This window comes from Lupinus angustifolius, unplaced genomic scaffold, assembly GCF_001865875.1.
Source record: "Lupinus angustifolius cultivar Tanjil unplaced genomic scaffold, LupAngTanjil_v1.0 Scaffold_122_28, whole genome shotgun sequence".
Lineage (NCBI taxonomy): Eukaryota > Viridiplantae > Streptophyta > Magnoliopsida > Fabales > Fabaceae > Lupinus > Lupinus angustifolius.
In genome coordinates, this window is record NW_017725107.1 from 229,220 (window position 1) to 245,276 (window position 16,057).

General features: G+C 32.6%; 1 pseudogene; it reads right to left on the reverse strand.

The window, feature by feature from the left end:
• Window positions 1–13,764: 13,764 nt before the first annotated feature.
• LOC109339971 overlaps window positions 13,765–16,057 on the reverse strand; it is an 8,682-nt pseudogene continuing 6,389 nt past the window's right edge.

Sequence of the window (16,057 nt, forward strand, 5' to 3'; positions counted from 1 at the left end):
ATGTAATGAATATCCTAAGAATATGCCCTCATCAGCTTTCGAGTCAAACTTTCCTGAAGTTCTTTTTCCATTATTCAAAATAAAACATTTGCATCCGAAAGCATGAAGATGAGCAATATTTGGTTTTCGACCTTTAAGAATTTCATAAGGAGTTTTTGAGGAAGTAGGTCTGAGTAGTATTCTATTCATTACATAACATGTTGTGTGAACGACATCAGCCCATAAATATTTTGGGACTTTGCTCTCATTTAGCATAGTCCTAGCGAGTTTCCTCTAGAACTCTGTTTTTCCTCTCAACAACTCCATTATGTTGAGGGGTACGAGGAGCTGAGAATTGATGCAGAATACCATGCTTACTACAGAATTTATTAAATTTATAGTTTTCGAATTCACCTCCATGGTCGGATCGAATGTAAATAATTTTTAGGTTAGTCTGGTTTTGGATTTGCTTGGCTAGACATTTGAAAGATTTGTAGGCATCGTTCTTTGATGCTAAAAATAAGGTCCAAGTAAATCTAGAAAAGTCATCAACAATAACTAAGGCGTAATAGCTCCCACCAAAACTCATTATTTGTGATGGTCCAAAAAAGTCCATATGGAGAAGCTCCAATGGTCTAGTAGTGGATATCACATTCTTTTTCTTAAATGAATTCCTGACTTGTTTACATTTTTGTAGGAATCTTGTGTTTCAAAATCGAGTTTTGGAAGACCAATTACTAAATTATTTTTCGATAGTTTTTCTAAATGCTTTACATGTATATGAGCGACGCGTCTATGCCAAAGCCAGATGTCATCTTCTTTTGAAATAAAACATTTTGAAAATAGAGAAGTGACATCTTCCAAATTAACCATATAAATATTATTTACTCGATACCCGACAAATTTAACATTATTAGATAATACACCACGAATGATATAACAGTTAGAATCAAAAGACACGATATTACCTTTGTCGCATAGTTGGCTTATGCTCAACAAATTATGTTCCAAACCTTCTACGTATCAAACGTTGTCAATTATTGTGTGGGTTAAGTTGCCAATCTTTCGAGTGCCCAAGATTCTTCCTTTGTTGTTGTCTCCATAAGTGACGAATCCCTTTTCCTTTAACGACAAGTCTAGGAATTTTGACTTGTCCCCAGTCATATGTCTCGAACAACCGCTATCAAGATACCAATTTTGTCCGTGTGTTCGAAGACATATATGCAAAATAGATCATCTGCTAGACTCAGGTACCCAAGTTATGTTGGGTCCTTTTGTGCTAGTAATGAAGGAGCTTTTTCCTTTTCTTGCCCAAGTGTGAACACCACTAGGTATCTCATATCTCCTGATGTAAGATGAATGAGATGTATGGCCATATGTGCCACAATAATGGCAAATAGGAACTCTATTTTTATTTATATTATTGTATTGATGTGCTATAAGTCTCCTATATGATCTCTTTTTATGGGATGGGGGAACATACCCTAACCCAGTATGGTTACCAACATTCCTAGTTTTGCTAAGCAGAGTGTCTAATTGTTGTTTACTATTTGTAAGTTTTGTGAGTTTTTCATTTAGTTTAAAATTTTCGTTTTTCAAGTCCTCGCAAGACTCACAAGTAGTATTTTGATATAAATTAATTTTTGAGCAATCGCATGAAGTGCAAGAAAAAATTAGATCTAGGGTTTCATTTTCTATTTTTAATTCGTCTAATTCTTTCTGCAATTGATTTATCTTTTGTTGGTTTAGCAAGATAATTCTTTTCTCTCATTGCTTACTTTTGCTAATTTTTTAAGTTCTTCATACATCTCAACATAAGCACTATATAATATTTCCTATGATGGAAAATTAGAAGAAGATGATGATGTATCAGAATATACCTCATTTGAAGTATCCTTGTTATCTGATCCGCAAGCCTCATTTGTTGTCGTCATTAGGCACAGCTTCGTGGTCTCCTCTTCATCTGAGGTGCTTGATGTTGTTTCTTCCTCGGGTACATCCCAGACGATGTATGCTTTCTTTGACTTGACTTCCCGTGGAGTGCTCTTTTCTGAATCAACCTTTTTTAAGTAAGTGGGGCACTGATACTTCATGTGTCCCGGTTTACCACATTCGTGGCAAGTGAAGCGTTCCTTAGTCTTGCCTTTCTTGGTTGATTCACGCGCTTCTTTCTTCTGGAATCATCTAAACCCTCCTTTCTTTTTCAAGAAATTTCCAAATTTTCGCACAAGGAGATTTAGTGTTTCATCGTCAATGTCTGAATCGGAGTCATCATCTTTTATCTCTTCATTGGGTTGTGATGTTGAAGCTTTGAGAGATATTCCCTTCTTTTTGTGATCGTACTCCTCATTCATTGTCAACCGACCGAGCTCCATCTCATGCTCCTGAAGCTTTCCAAAGAGAGTTGCCAAGGGCATGGAGTCTAGGTCCTTGGACTCCATGATTGTCGTCACTTTAGGTTGCCATCTCCTGTCAAGACAACGTAAGACTTTATTAGTAAGCTCTCCTCGGGTAAACATCTTATCTAGAGCGATAAGATGGTTAATAATGTGAGTAAATTGCTTTTGCATATCGCCGATCGATTCACTCGGTAGCATACGAAACAATTCGTATTCATGTGTTAGTGCATTTAGCCGGGTGCGCTTGACCTCACTAGTGCCTTCGTGGGTTACTTGTAAGGTGTCCCACATTTCCTTGGCACTTTGACACTGAGAGATCCGAAAGAACTCATCATAGGATAAGGCCAAGGTGATGATGTTTTTGGCGTGAAGGATGAACTGGACCTTTTTGCGCTCCTCATCGGTCCATAAGCTTTTTGATTTTTCTTTCGGTTCGCCATCCACTAGGTGAAGTGGGACGAAGGGACCATTGATCACGAATTCCCAAATATCCGAATCAATAGCCTCGATGAAAATTTTCATCCAGACTTTCCAATAGGCGTAACCCTCGCCACTGAATACGTTCATGCATCACATATATACATGTTATCTGTGCATCCTAGGCATAAACTTAGTGTTGAACATGTATAAGTTAAGTGCATAACGTATTTGAGTATTGCAATTTAAAAATACACTTAGAAATATGCAGTTCATCGATTAAGGTAAATTTTAATCGATTAACATAAGTTTTTGAAAAGCTGTTGAAACAAAAAACTTGGAAAAACAGAATCAATTACAATTTTGTAACACGTTAATCGATTAACCAAGTACTTAATCGATTAAATGGGCTGAAGAATTGATTCTTTATAAACTGCATTTTCAGAACTCAAGCCATAACTTGCATGTTAGATTTTATGAGAGTTAGAACATATTTCGTGTTTATTGCTGCATCTATATGACATTGCATTTGTGAGATTAGAAAAGAGAGAATTCTATGCTTTAGGATTGAGAGGCATTTCATGTTTAATTTCTCATCATTTCATCTCACATGTTCATGCATTCATTGATGTTTTTGTGAAGATTTCATATTCTATAAAATCTATTTTTAACTAATGCATTATCATGTTATATGAGACTTGTGTTAGAGTTGTCGAGTAAGGTCTTAATTGTTTAATTTGAGCATTGTAAATGCTTTAGATTACTCTATGTTTTTGTTGTAAAAAGTGTTGTAACTTTGGGAATCTCAAGGTGTCTTACCACCAACGAGATTGTGTTGTATCTTCATTAGCTTAGAGATCTTGATAGAAAGAATAGGTTCTTGGCTGGGGCTACACCGCAAGAAAGGTTTTCTTGGGCGGTAGGAAGGGAGTCAAACCAAGGGATAAGGTTCTTTAGTTTCAAGAAAGAGTCTAAGTGTTGTAATTGGAAGAATTGTTTGTAAAACGTTATTTCAATTATAGTGAAGAAAAATCTCCCAAATCAGCCGGGAGGCCTGGATGTAGTTTGCAAGTGGATAGGGCTGAAAGAACATTGAGAGATCTGAAAGAACTCATCATAGGATAGGGCCGAAATGATGATGATTTTGGCGCGAAGGTTGAACTGGACCTTTTTGCGCTCCTCATCAGTCCATAAGCTTTTTGATTTTTCTTTCGGTTCGCCATCCACTAGGTAAAGTGGGACGAAGGGACCATTGATCAAGAATTCCCAAATATCTGAATCAATAGCCTCGATGAAAATTTTCATCCGGACTTTCCAATAGGCGTAACCCTCGCCACTGAATACGGGAGGACGGTTAATGGATGCGCCATCACCGCCAAAGGGGTTGGTGTAACCCATTTCAATTCCCTTAGGATCACGAGAATGCGGTTGAGCTAGCACGTTGTACTAGCTCTAATACCACTTGTTAGGTATCAGTGGCCTATGAACACCTAGAAGGGGGGGTTGAATAGGTGTGGCGGTTATAGTTTACTACTTTTTATCAACAACCCAGTTGCTGGAAAAAAATGGCCAGTTAATCGATTAACATAACTGTTTAATCGATTAACCTGATGCACAGAACAGATTCAGTTTAAACAGGCCAAAATGGTCAACAATTAAGATACACTTGAACATATATATTTCAGATATTTTTGTGCACAAGTATTGTCTATATAGCAGTAAAAAAATATCCAATTTCTTAAGTAGAGATTCAATGTATCATGGCAAGAAAACAACTAAAGAACAATGAAAGAAAGAACAGTGCAAAAAGGATTTTTATCCTGGTTCGTTTGCGGTCAACTGCAAACTACATCCAGGCCTCCCCTTCTGGATCAGGTAGATTTTCTTTCTTCACAATATTGAATTACAAATACAATTACCAACTCAATTTACAAGCACAAGGGATGCTCCCTTCTTGATATCTAGGACATCTAATACCTGGTTTGACTCTACCCTTTTGCCTCTTGAGAAAACCTTTCTCGCAAACTAGCCCCAGTCAAGAATCTTATCCTCAAATCAAGACCTCTCTATCTTGGTGAAGAACTTCAATCTCTGTGGTGATCTTACACTTTGAGACAGATCCAGACTACAAAAATAACAAGTTAAGATCAAGGTACACTAAGCACAGAATGCTTAAGATATTAGAGTATAAAGATTCTAACATTAACCCTTATTCTAATCAGTTAAGCCATCAATGAAATAGTGAGTTACTCAATTATCAGAATGCAAATGGTTTCTTTCTATCAAGATCTAATGCATGATCTTGTGAGCAATATTAAAATGAACATGAAATTATGCAGAAAACAGAAAGCATGTTAATGCAGAAACAACATAATCTCTTTTCTCACACATGCAACTCTCTTGCAGAAAAACAGTAAAAACACGTTATGCAAATGCTCTCTAAAACAGCCCTAAACAAATAGAATGAATACAGATGAGTTGTAAGTGAAGCCTCGTATTTATAGCATAGAGAATAAGTGGTTTAAGCCGTTGCAAAATCAGTTAAGCAGTTACACCAGTAGTAACAGATTTCAGTTATAACATAAAACAGACTCGTTAATCGATTAAGACTACCATTTAATCGATTAAAGGACTTACAGGATGACATACAAGTCAGTTAAAACAGAAAACACATATTCAACAGAAAATTAGTTATATTAATCGATTAAGCTACCACGTTAATCGATTAACTAGAGCAATTATGCATATATTTCAAAAGGCAAACTTCTCATATGTTATATACAATATATATACATGCTCTACCGATTATATTATGCTTGATATGCACATATGACATGTATGATATATGCATGAACATACGATTAACTAGATGATGTATCTCATGAATATGATAGTTCAATTAAGATGGCTTAAGAGACTAGCATCTAGGTTCACCTAACCTATCCTTACTTACTACGGCACACATCCCAGACTACTTTAGATTATAGACTCAATTTATATCCTAGTCTAGATATGACCAAATGAGCATAAGGCATGTTGATTGTTGAGCCATCTTCAAGCTTTGTTAGAACCTTGTCTTCATCAAAACATAGGCTAAGATATGCTAGTGCTATTCTTGATACTTTGCACTTTCAAATTACAACTACAACTTCCCAAAATTTTCATAATTAAGGTAAATGCAACACAACCATCATAGCTCATGCTATGCAAAAACAACAGATAAAGAATTGGCTTCATAAGATTTTGTGGAGGAAGAAAGAAGAAAGGAGTGGAGGAAGAAAGAGGAAAGGGTTGGTACCCAATACTTCCTTTTGCCTCCCAAAATCTTTCTTCCAAAACTATTTTCAAAAAACTCTTCCAAAGCTATTAATATTTTGTTCATGATCCTTAAATTGAACGTATATCTTCCTAGAATTCAACCTCGTACTGCCCTTCAAATCCCACCTATTAATGGCATCTATTATATGAAAAATGCCTCGTTGCACTACAAATTTTAGAGCTTTAAACCTTTTTGTTAACCTTCATACATCCAAACATTATTTTTCCAATACCTATCTATAATTATGCATCATGTGAAAACTTCTGCTTATTTTTCCTGTCCAGACAAAACTATATAGCGGCTCTAGGCCACTCGTTTGGCTCTATGCTTGATTCTTTTACTACTTCACAACAGTAGCTTTAACACTAAAATATTATTAATTCATATCAAAGGAATTCAACCAAATTTAATTTTTAGATGTTGACTTCCTAAGATTTCGCTTGAGAGTATAATTTTAAAGGATAAGAAAGATAAATGAAATATTTGAGAGTTATGAAATGTATTTGTGAAATGATTATAAAGTATTTTTTTCTATTCTTTCAACTCAAAATCCAACTCTCAAATAGACCATAAACATAAATGAATAAAAAATGTCCAACTTTGTTATAGGATGGATGTGACAGATAGAAACAAAAACTAGATATGACATGTAACACATAAACACAATTAGATGCATGATGATGATGAGAGCATTTTGTTTTTGCTTGGATTCTTAACAAGAAAGAATTCAGCGTACTTCTCTATAATCTATTCATATACCACTTAAACATCTAACCAATCCCTCATGCTAATTTTCAAATTAAACAAACAACCCACATATAAAACTTTTTTTAGCTTAAATCGCACAATTAGATGCAGCATTAAAAGCTAACAAAGGATAATAAAAACATGCAGTAATGAAAAACGTTTGGCAAAAAATTCCTTTTATAATGGATCAATTAATCTGAATGAATCTATGTGTATATCACATATGAAGATTTCGCTGGATCCTAGGTTCTCTGAAACCCTATACCAGAGATTAAGTTGCATGCACAAATAACCCAGAAAAGTCATAATAGAGTAATCACAAGAAATATCACACATAAACTACTAGTAAAAATTAAAACAAAACAGGAGAAGAGTCATAATATATAGGTTGAATAAAAGTAGCCATCACACAAACACATTAATAATGTAACTAGAGTAATTAAGTTTTTAGAAGTCAAATAAAAAAACCATATAAAAGTCCAACAATTAAGCTTTTGTAATAGGCTTACGAATGTGGGTGGCAAGGGTTCTGCAGCTATTTAGGGAATCACAGATGACCAAATATCATATCTACCGTTGGCCGCCATCTGTTAATCGCGTTCTGAATTGGCACCACTGGTGGTGAATCTTCCCTTAATGGCAAATTGATGTCCAAATTTCCCAGATTTTGTAGACAGTGAATTGCTGCACGTGCTGCCACTGGACTTTTCATGTGAAAATAAGTCCTCAGCACTACAACAGATCTTCTCACTTTTGATTGCTGTAAATTGCAAAGATCGAAAGGATGAAAATGTTATAACATATTTGAAACATGATAAACATACAATTTATAATGTAAATTGTTTTTTCTGTTTTAAATTGCACTCCGTAATTATTATTGTGCTTGCATTATTGTGGTTTTGTAATTTCCACAACAACTGAGTCACAAACATAATTGCGATAAAGCAAGTGCGACTACAACCGTAGGTTAGAATATTAACAGAAGCTAAAGACAGTTTCAAAGCAAATGAAACGTGACTGCAAGTTATTACATTAATATCTGCTCGTATCAGAAGATAAGTTATCAAATCCGATCGATAAAATTATGACATACTTAGAATATAAGAATGGAAACCAAAGATTGCTTGAACTTACAATATATTGAATCTTCTCTCTTAGGTCAGCTTCAATATCCTCTTGCTTGTTTTTAACTACAACTTTTGATCCCTATCACACAAAAATGATGCAAAGGAATATGCAAGTATGCAAAAAGCACTTTATTATAAACTTAGAAAAGAATAAAATTGAGGTTAAGCAATAAACAATAAAATGATTTCAATTAATAGCACAAAAAATATATCAACTGTGTTCGGAACAAAGACTAATCACATATGACACAGAAAACCTTTACATATTTTCTTATTTAATATGTGAGCATGGACAATGTAAATGTTTTTTTAATGTCAAATCATCATTCAGTCTTCATATAATTATTTTTATTTAAAATATAATAATCAAGCTGCATAATCTATTCATCATAAAGGTCTAAATGATACATTTGTCAGGTACAAACTGTTAAATTCGGGTTAGTATAACACAAAAATAAAATTCACAGGTTTTCAACAAACATTACTGTAAGAATTTATAATTTAATATCACCCTAATCCATAGTTCAACCAAGAAAAAATGAATATTGATGTACAATGTTTTCTTTTCAAATTATCATCTCTAGTAATGTTTTATCCAGATGTAAAAGTAAAGATGTTACTGCAATTAAGCTAATAAACTTACAAAAGAAAAAATGTACGTAGGTTAATCAACAAGTATAAAATGGCTTAAACACTTAAGGATAAAGCAAATATTAATTAAGTACAATGAGAACATAAAATAATAACAAAGCACACAATAACATTGATATATAACTGGTATATATTTTCTATAATCCATAAAGTTCTTTAATAAAACTGTATAACCCATTCATCTTTATTTTTTTTGAAATGTATAATCCATTTATTTTAAAAGTGTAAATGTCACATTTGTTCATTGCAAAGTGATAAAAACTTTAGGGATACATTACAAAAAAAACATAAGATTCACACCTTCTCAACCAACAGTATTATAAGAGATTTTCATTTATTATTACCTCCAATAAAGGATCTTATGAATTTAGAAAAGAAAAACAAATGAATTTCAAGCAACAACCGTACAATGACTTAAATTCACATCAGAAAAAAAATATTAAGTGTATTGGGAACAAAAATTAATTGCAAATCACATGAAAACATTGATATACAAATTGTACATAAGTTCTATAAATCCATAAATTCACTTAATCAAATTGCATAATCCATTCATCAGTTATAAGAGACACACATAAAATTCAGAAGATTTCATCAAACATCATCCTAAGATATTTTCATTTACTATCACCTTCACTCCTAAGTCCACCCAAGAAAAATTAATATTAGTGTTCGATGTTTTACTCAAATTATTACAGCTAGTAATGTTTTACTCAAATGTAAAAACAAAACTACAAGTAAAAAATATTACAAATTTTTTCCATCTGCAAATAGTTAATACAAATAAAGAGATGAGTTTTTTCTTCTCTCTATATTATTACAAAAACCATCTAAACCGAAGGAACTTATTACAAAAATCAAACACCATTTTTTCATTGGGGCCAAACTGTTTTTAATACATGTATTTCCAAAATTAAAGAGGGTAATAATTGAAAACTAGTATATTTAATTTAGACAATAAAATCTAGTACGGATCTTAATGTGTCCACCCAAAAATATTAAAACCTTGACTTTTATACAAATGAACACGTCAATCTGATAACAATTAAATGCATCAATGTTGTGTATTGGGTAAGATAAACAAAATAAAAAGCATTAAAAGAAGTAAGAAAGTATCCCCTTTGGGTGGCCCATGGGCTTTCCAATGGATTTCTTCATTGGCTTCCTCGCCACAACAAGCTTCTTACCGCCACCATAGGCAGCAGAACCACCTGCAATAGATGGTGATGCAACAACATTCTTCTTAGGCCTCCCCCGGGGCTTGGGAGAGCCAATGGGTACAGAGTTCGATGGCAATTGAGCAAGCTCATGAGCATCGGCAGGGGGAGGGACACCACCATCATTACTACGAGTAGCAGAGGGAACGACAATGGGCTTCAAATGGGCTTTCGATGGGCGCCTTAGTTGCACTACAAATACCTAGTTGCACTACAAATCATCTGAATCGCACCCAAATACATGAAATCAAATTAAAATTAGGTCATAAAAACACTCCTAAATAAAAATATAATTTAAAATAGATATATAGTAGGTTACCTTGGAATAAGAAGGGTGGTCGTCATTGCATGGTGGGGGAGGAGCAAGAGTAGTAGGAGAAGTAGGGTGGTTTTGGAAGGAGTTGAATATGTTGACATTGGGGTAGGCATTGACAAGGCGGTGAGGGGGAGAAGAAGGAAGGATTGAGGATGAGTAAGAGTCCATGGAGAGAGAGACTGATCAAAGGAGTGAGAGAGAAAATAGGGTAAATTCGGTAATTAGCAATATCCTATAACATACATTTATATTGCGAAGCAAAGCGACACAACACATGAGTCACGAGGAGCTAGAAAATGGTAAATGGAAAACCAAAAACAAGTTAAGGAAAAGGTAAAGTGGTTTAAAAATATATATATTTTTGTTTAAAAAGATTTATTTTTTTAAGTTAAAATTATTTAAATATTACAACTTTTATTTTTCTTACCTTAAAAATAAAGATACATTTATTATTTAAATATTTTAATTTTATTGAACTGCAATGAACATTTTATCTTATTTAAGGTACTTTCTAAATTAAAAAAAATATATAGTTTTCATAAAAAGTAATATAAAGTTAAATATTTTTTTACTTTCTATCCATATATCCATTTCTTCCATAAAGGATTATTTTATTTTAACTTTAAAGAATAAATATATCATGTTGATAAATGAAGTGTCAATTCATAACCTCGAAATTACTTTTTTTAATTACAAAATAAACTCAAAATATTTTTATTTGAATGTTTGTCTGATCACGTGTAAATAAATATTTTCACTGAAGAAAATTACTGCCTTAATAAATAATTCTATAATTTGTTTATTTATTCCTTTAAAATAAATATAAAATCATTTAATGATTAAATTTTAGCTTTATCATCTTAAATAAATGTTTTTGACCAACACAATAAATAGGTATCAACTAAATAAATAATAAAAAACATATTTTTATTTTATTTCCTTAAATTGAAATATTATTTAATGATTAAATATTTATGCTTTCATCTTTAAGTACTTTTTTTTATGTGTTACAAAATAAATGTATATCTTTCTAAGGAATAAAATTTAAGTAGAAAAGTAAAAGCTTTAATAGTGTTTCCATAAAATGAAGAATAAAACTTATAGTCACATTCAAAAAATATTTTCATATCACTAAAAAAGCTTTTTAATATTTTAGTAAGCAAACCAAGATTTATAAGTACTCACTGGTAATATTCACAATAGTTCAATTTTGGTCAATATTTGTGGATCTTCAGATAATTGAGAAAATATATTTTAAAATTTATTGTTGGTTGACTTCAGGTAATGAGGTACTTGGACCTACGAGTACTCAAACTCAATTCCTAATTCTATATATATAATAACATAATTAAACATATTTTTTTGTTATAATTTTGATATTATGTTATTAGATAAGCATAAATTACTTATAAATAATTTAAAAATAAATACTTTTTTTATTTTCTTACCTTATAAATAAGCAAACATTTCCTGCATAAATAATTGTTTATTTATTATTATCTTAAAACGGATTTGTTTTTAACTTATATACTTCGTTAATAAATAATTTCAAATTAAATTTTTTCTTGGTTTTAAAATAAAAATTTATGCCCTGACGATAAAATGTTTTTTTCCAACAAAAACATAAACAATAATTTCCTTAAAAATAATTTAGAAATATATTTGTATCTTTTATATATATATATCCTCTGTCCCAATATTTTTTGTAAAATAAAAGGAAAAACTGTACCAAATTGTGCTTACAATAAAAAACAAAATGAAGGAATTCTAAAAAGTTTAAATGAAAATTTATCCCTAATCGGAAATAGATATTCCCTTATTTTATTGTACCTTCCAAAGTTTTACCGAGATTGGATAAATTAATAATTGAGAATAATGTATACATTAACTTAGATTTATATTTTATTATTGTACTATTTATTTGATTTTTTAAAAGAATAATATAAATGAGATAATACATAATATAATAATTATATATAAATCAAGCTTTATCAAACATGATTAGAACCCTTGCGTTAGATTTCTTTCCTCCCATGCCCATCAATACCAACACGTTCTTACCACCAGTTTTCTAATTATCTATAATTTAATGGATTTTTTATTTTAGTTTTTCCAATAGGAATATCCTTCACTTGAAAACTAATATCTTTAGGAAGTGAATAACAATGTTTTTAAACTATGGAAGGTCAATAATTGGATCAGAATATTGGGTCAATACTAAGTGCGTCAATGACTAAAATGATTAACTCGTTTTACATTTAAAAAATCATAATAATACCTTATATTATTTGATAACTTTATTCTTTAAATTTAAAAATATTGTTATCACAAAAGTACTTAATTAAATAACCAATTAAAATGTTTTACTAGCACAAAATGTCACACAAAAATAAAAAATTTAATTGACCCACATAGATTTTTCACTGTAATCACATCAAAAGTACACAATTAACTTTAAAATATACTAACAAGATCTTGGTTTAGTGGTGTAAGACCCTGTTAGATTCCTAGTATGACTAAAAGGTTAAGAGTTCGATTTCTGGAAGCAACACTTATTGGGAGAGACATTCACACATCCTGAAAGAGATTAATTTCTTACCAAAAATGTGAAGAAATATCATTAGTAGTAAAAAAAAAATAACTTTAAAGTATATACTAAACAAATAAATTTAAAAGTAACATATTTTTTTTATCTCAAAACAATATTGTTTCAGGAATTTTTGAAAAAATGGATTGTTCAATCAATTGAATTACTGATTTTAGGCTTAAACCGTCCAAATTGAACTCTCTGCTTAATGCAAGACCAATTGAATGAGCTATTGTTAAATATCATACTTCATATATTTAACAGCATTTCTTCAATAAGCGCTGTTAAATGTGTTATCTTTAATAACGCTTATTTATGCCAGCGCTGTTAAAGATCATACATTCATATATTTAACAACACTTCTTCAATAAGCGCTGTTAAACGTTTGTTTTAGTGGTGAGCGGAAATCTTTTCAAATTCAAAAACAAAACCTCACATACAATAATATACATATCAATCAGTTTATTATTTCTCTTACTTTATTCTTCTCCATGAGTTACAGTTTTTTCTCTTTTGTTTTAGTTTATCTCTTCAAACAAATTATCGATTTTTGGTTTTTCTCTTCACGCATAAGGTAAATCGTTATCTTATTTTAACTCGGTTGTTTCTTTTTGAGTCAGTCTTGGTGTTTGCATTTACAACATAAATAACAAGTCTTTATTTGTTGCGAAGTTATGCAACTATAATGTTCTAGGGTTTTTGCTATGGTTCACTAGTTTAACTCAAGGTTTGAGTATAATGGTAAATGTTTTTTGTCAATTGCTGCTAATTTTGTATTTTTTTTCGTAACTTTTGCAATTTGTTTAGAGATAATATTTTCTATTTGTATCTGCGGCTTGCATTAATAATTGAGGAATACATGAACACTTTGTAAGGACTTGCACATCGGAGGAGAAAGAATGAACAATTTGCATAAAATCTCATTACTAATATGTTATTTTATAATATTGGAATCTGTACATCAAATAACTATCTATAAGGTTAATTTTCGCCTTGTCTCGACTCTTACCAACGATACCCACAAGAACAAGTACCCTCGTTAAAGTGATGAAAGTGGTGAGAATCCCTTAGGATAATCAGCCGTCCAAAAATCTTGGATATGTATTTGATGGCATTATGACAGTCTTCACATACGCGCAAGTTTTTTATGACGCGTATTGGCCTATCGGCCGGTATAGTCAGAATACCAAATGCGACAGCTAATTTCTCACGGTGATACTTGAGCATATGTTCTTTCTCTTCCTCTTCCACATCATGCAAAACCATTTTTGTCGAAGAAACATACCCCTCAAGTTTCATTTTCAGATCTAACTCTTCTAAGAAAGCATATATTCTAGCTTTGTTAGGGTGGAAACAATCCCCAACCGTGAATTTTTGAATTTTCTTTTGTACCTCAACCCAACTATACCCAGGTACTTTCTGCACACCAACATCCTTCATTTTCGATCTCATCTTACCAACATCAACCCATCTCCCAGAAGCTGCATATAAATTTTAAGTAAGGACATACATTCCCGTATTATGAGGTTCCATCTTAAAAAGCATCTCAGCAGCCTTCTCGCCCAGTTCAGTATTGCCATGAATCTGGCATGCCCCTAGCAAAGCTCCCCAAGCTGCACCATCTGGCTCAAAAGGCATGTTTTTCATGAAGTTCAACACTTCTTCAAAGTGTACAACTCTGCCAAGAAGATCAATCATGCAAGTATAATGTTTTGAAGTTGGCATTACACCGTAATCCTTGTCCATTGAGTAAAAATATTATGCCCCCCTGTCTGTCAAGCCAGTATAACTGCAAGCAGAAAGAACACCAACCTGAAACATGATTAAAAGAAGATTAAGCAAAAGGTTGTTACATGCAGAAATGAAACACATGTTCACAATTCAAAACAACAGTATAAGGGAGCAGAAATTCAAGTTAGAGATAAGCTCTAAATAATACCTAAATGCATATGAAATGTAAAAATAAGTACCATGGTAATCTCATCAGGTCTAAGACCTGCCATCTTCATTGACTCGAATACTGTTAAAGCCTGTTTGCAAAATCCATGCCTAGCATAACCAGCTAACATTGTGTTCCAAGAGACAACATCTTTCACTTCTATTCCTTCAAAGACATCATAAGCTTCACTTATACTGCCACATTTAAAGTACATTCCTAGAAGTGCATTCCCCACAAAACAGCCAGTCTCATATCCTGTCTTCATCGCCTGCCCATGAACTTGTTTCCCTAAATCCAAAGCAACAATATCACCACATGTGCTCAAAGCACAACTAAATGTAGCCCTGTTCAAACTTTCTGCATCTCGTTTCATCTCTACAAACATGTTCAAAGCCTCTTCATAGTGACTATTATGAGCATAAACAGCTATGATAGCCGCCCAAGATACATAATCGCGTTGAGGCATCATATCAAACAACTTCCGAGCTGGATCTATACCACCTTTCTGGCAATAGCCTGTAACCATGGTATTCCATGAACTTATACTCCGAAAAGGCATTGCCTCAAACAATTCCCTCGCCAAGTCCATTTGCTTGCACATAACCCGCAATCATTGAATTGTACGAAACCTCATTTTTTTCAGGCATATCATCAAAAACTCTTCTATCTTCATCCAACATCCCATTATGCACATATCCAGACACCATCGATGTCCATGTGAAGACATCTCGTGAAGGAGATTCCTCAAACAGTCTCCTAGCTTCCGATAAATCCCTATCCTATGCATAACCTGAAATCATACTATTCCACAAAATATTATCCCGAATAGGCATTTGGTCAAAAAGCCTCCTAGAATCACCCAATCTCTTCTAATTCACAAACCCACCCATCAAACAATTCCATGAAATCAAATCCCAATCCAATTTTGACTCAAACAATTGACGACCCTCTTCAATCCTCCCATTCTGTACATAAGCAGCAAGCAACCCATTCCATGAAATTGAATTCTTCTCTAGCATGTTATCAAAAACCTCTCTCGCCTCATCAACATACCCATTCTGCGCATACCCAGACAACATTGCATTCCACGAAACAACATCTTGTTCAGGCATTAATTGCTCATATTTCATCTCATTTTTTCTCTTATTATTCTGTACCAAAATTGCTCATATTTCATTATGCCAAGAAACTAAGGTGGTATTCTACTTGAGCATTATTCTTAAAAAAAACAATCATTCTTTCAACACATTGGTGATTCTTCCAAACTCCACATTCGACTTTCACGTTTTCTACCTTATACCCAAGCTGAGAGTTAATGGTATTCACTCTTAGATAGTTTTCGATTATGGTAGTTAGAAT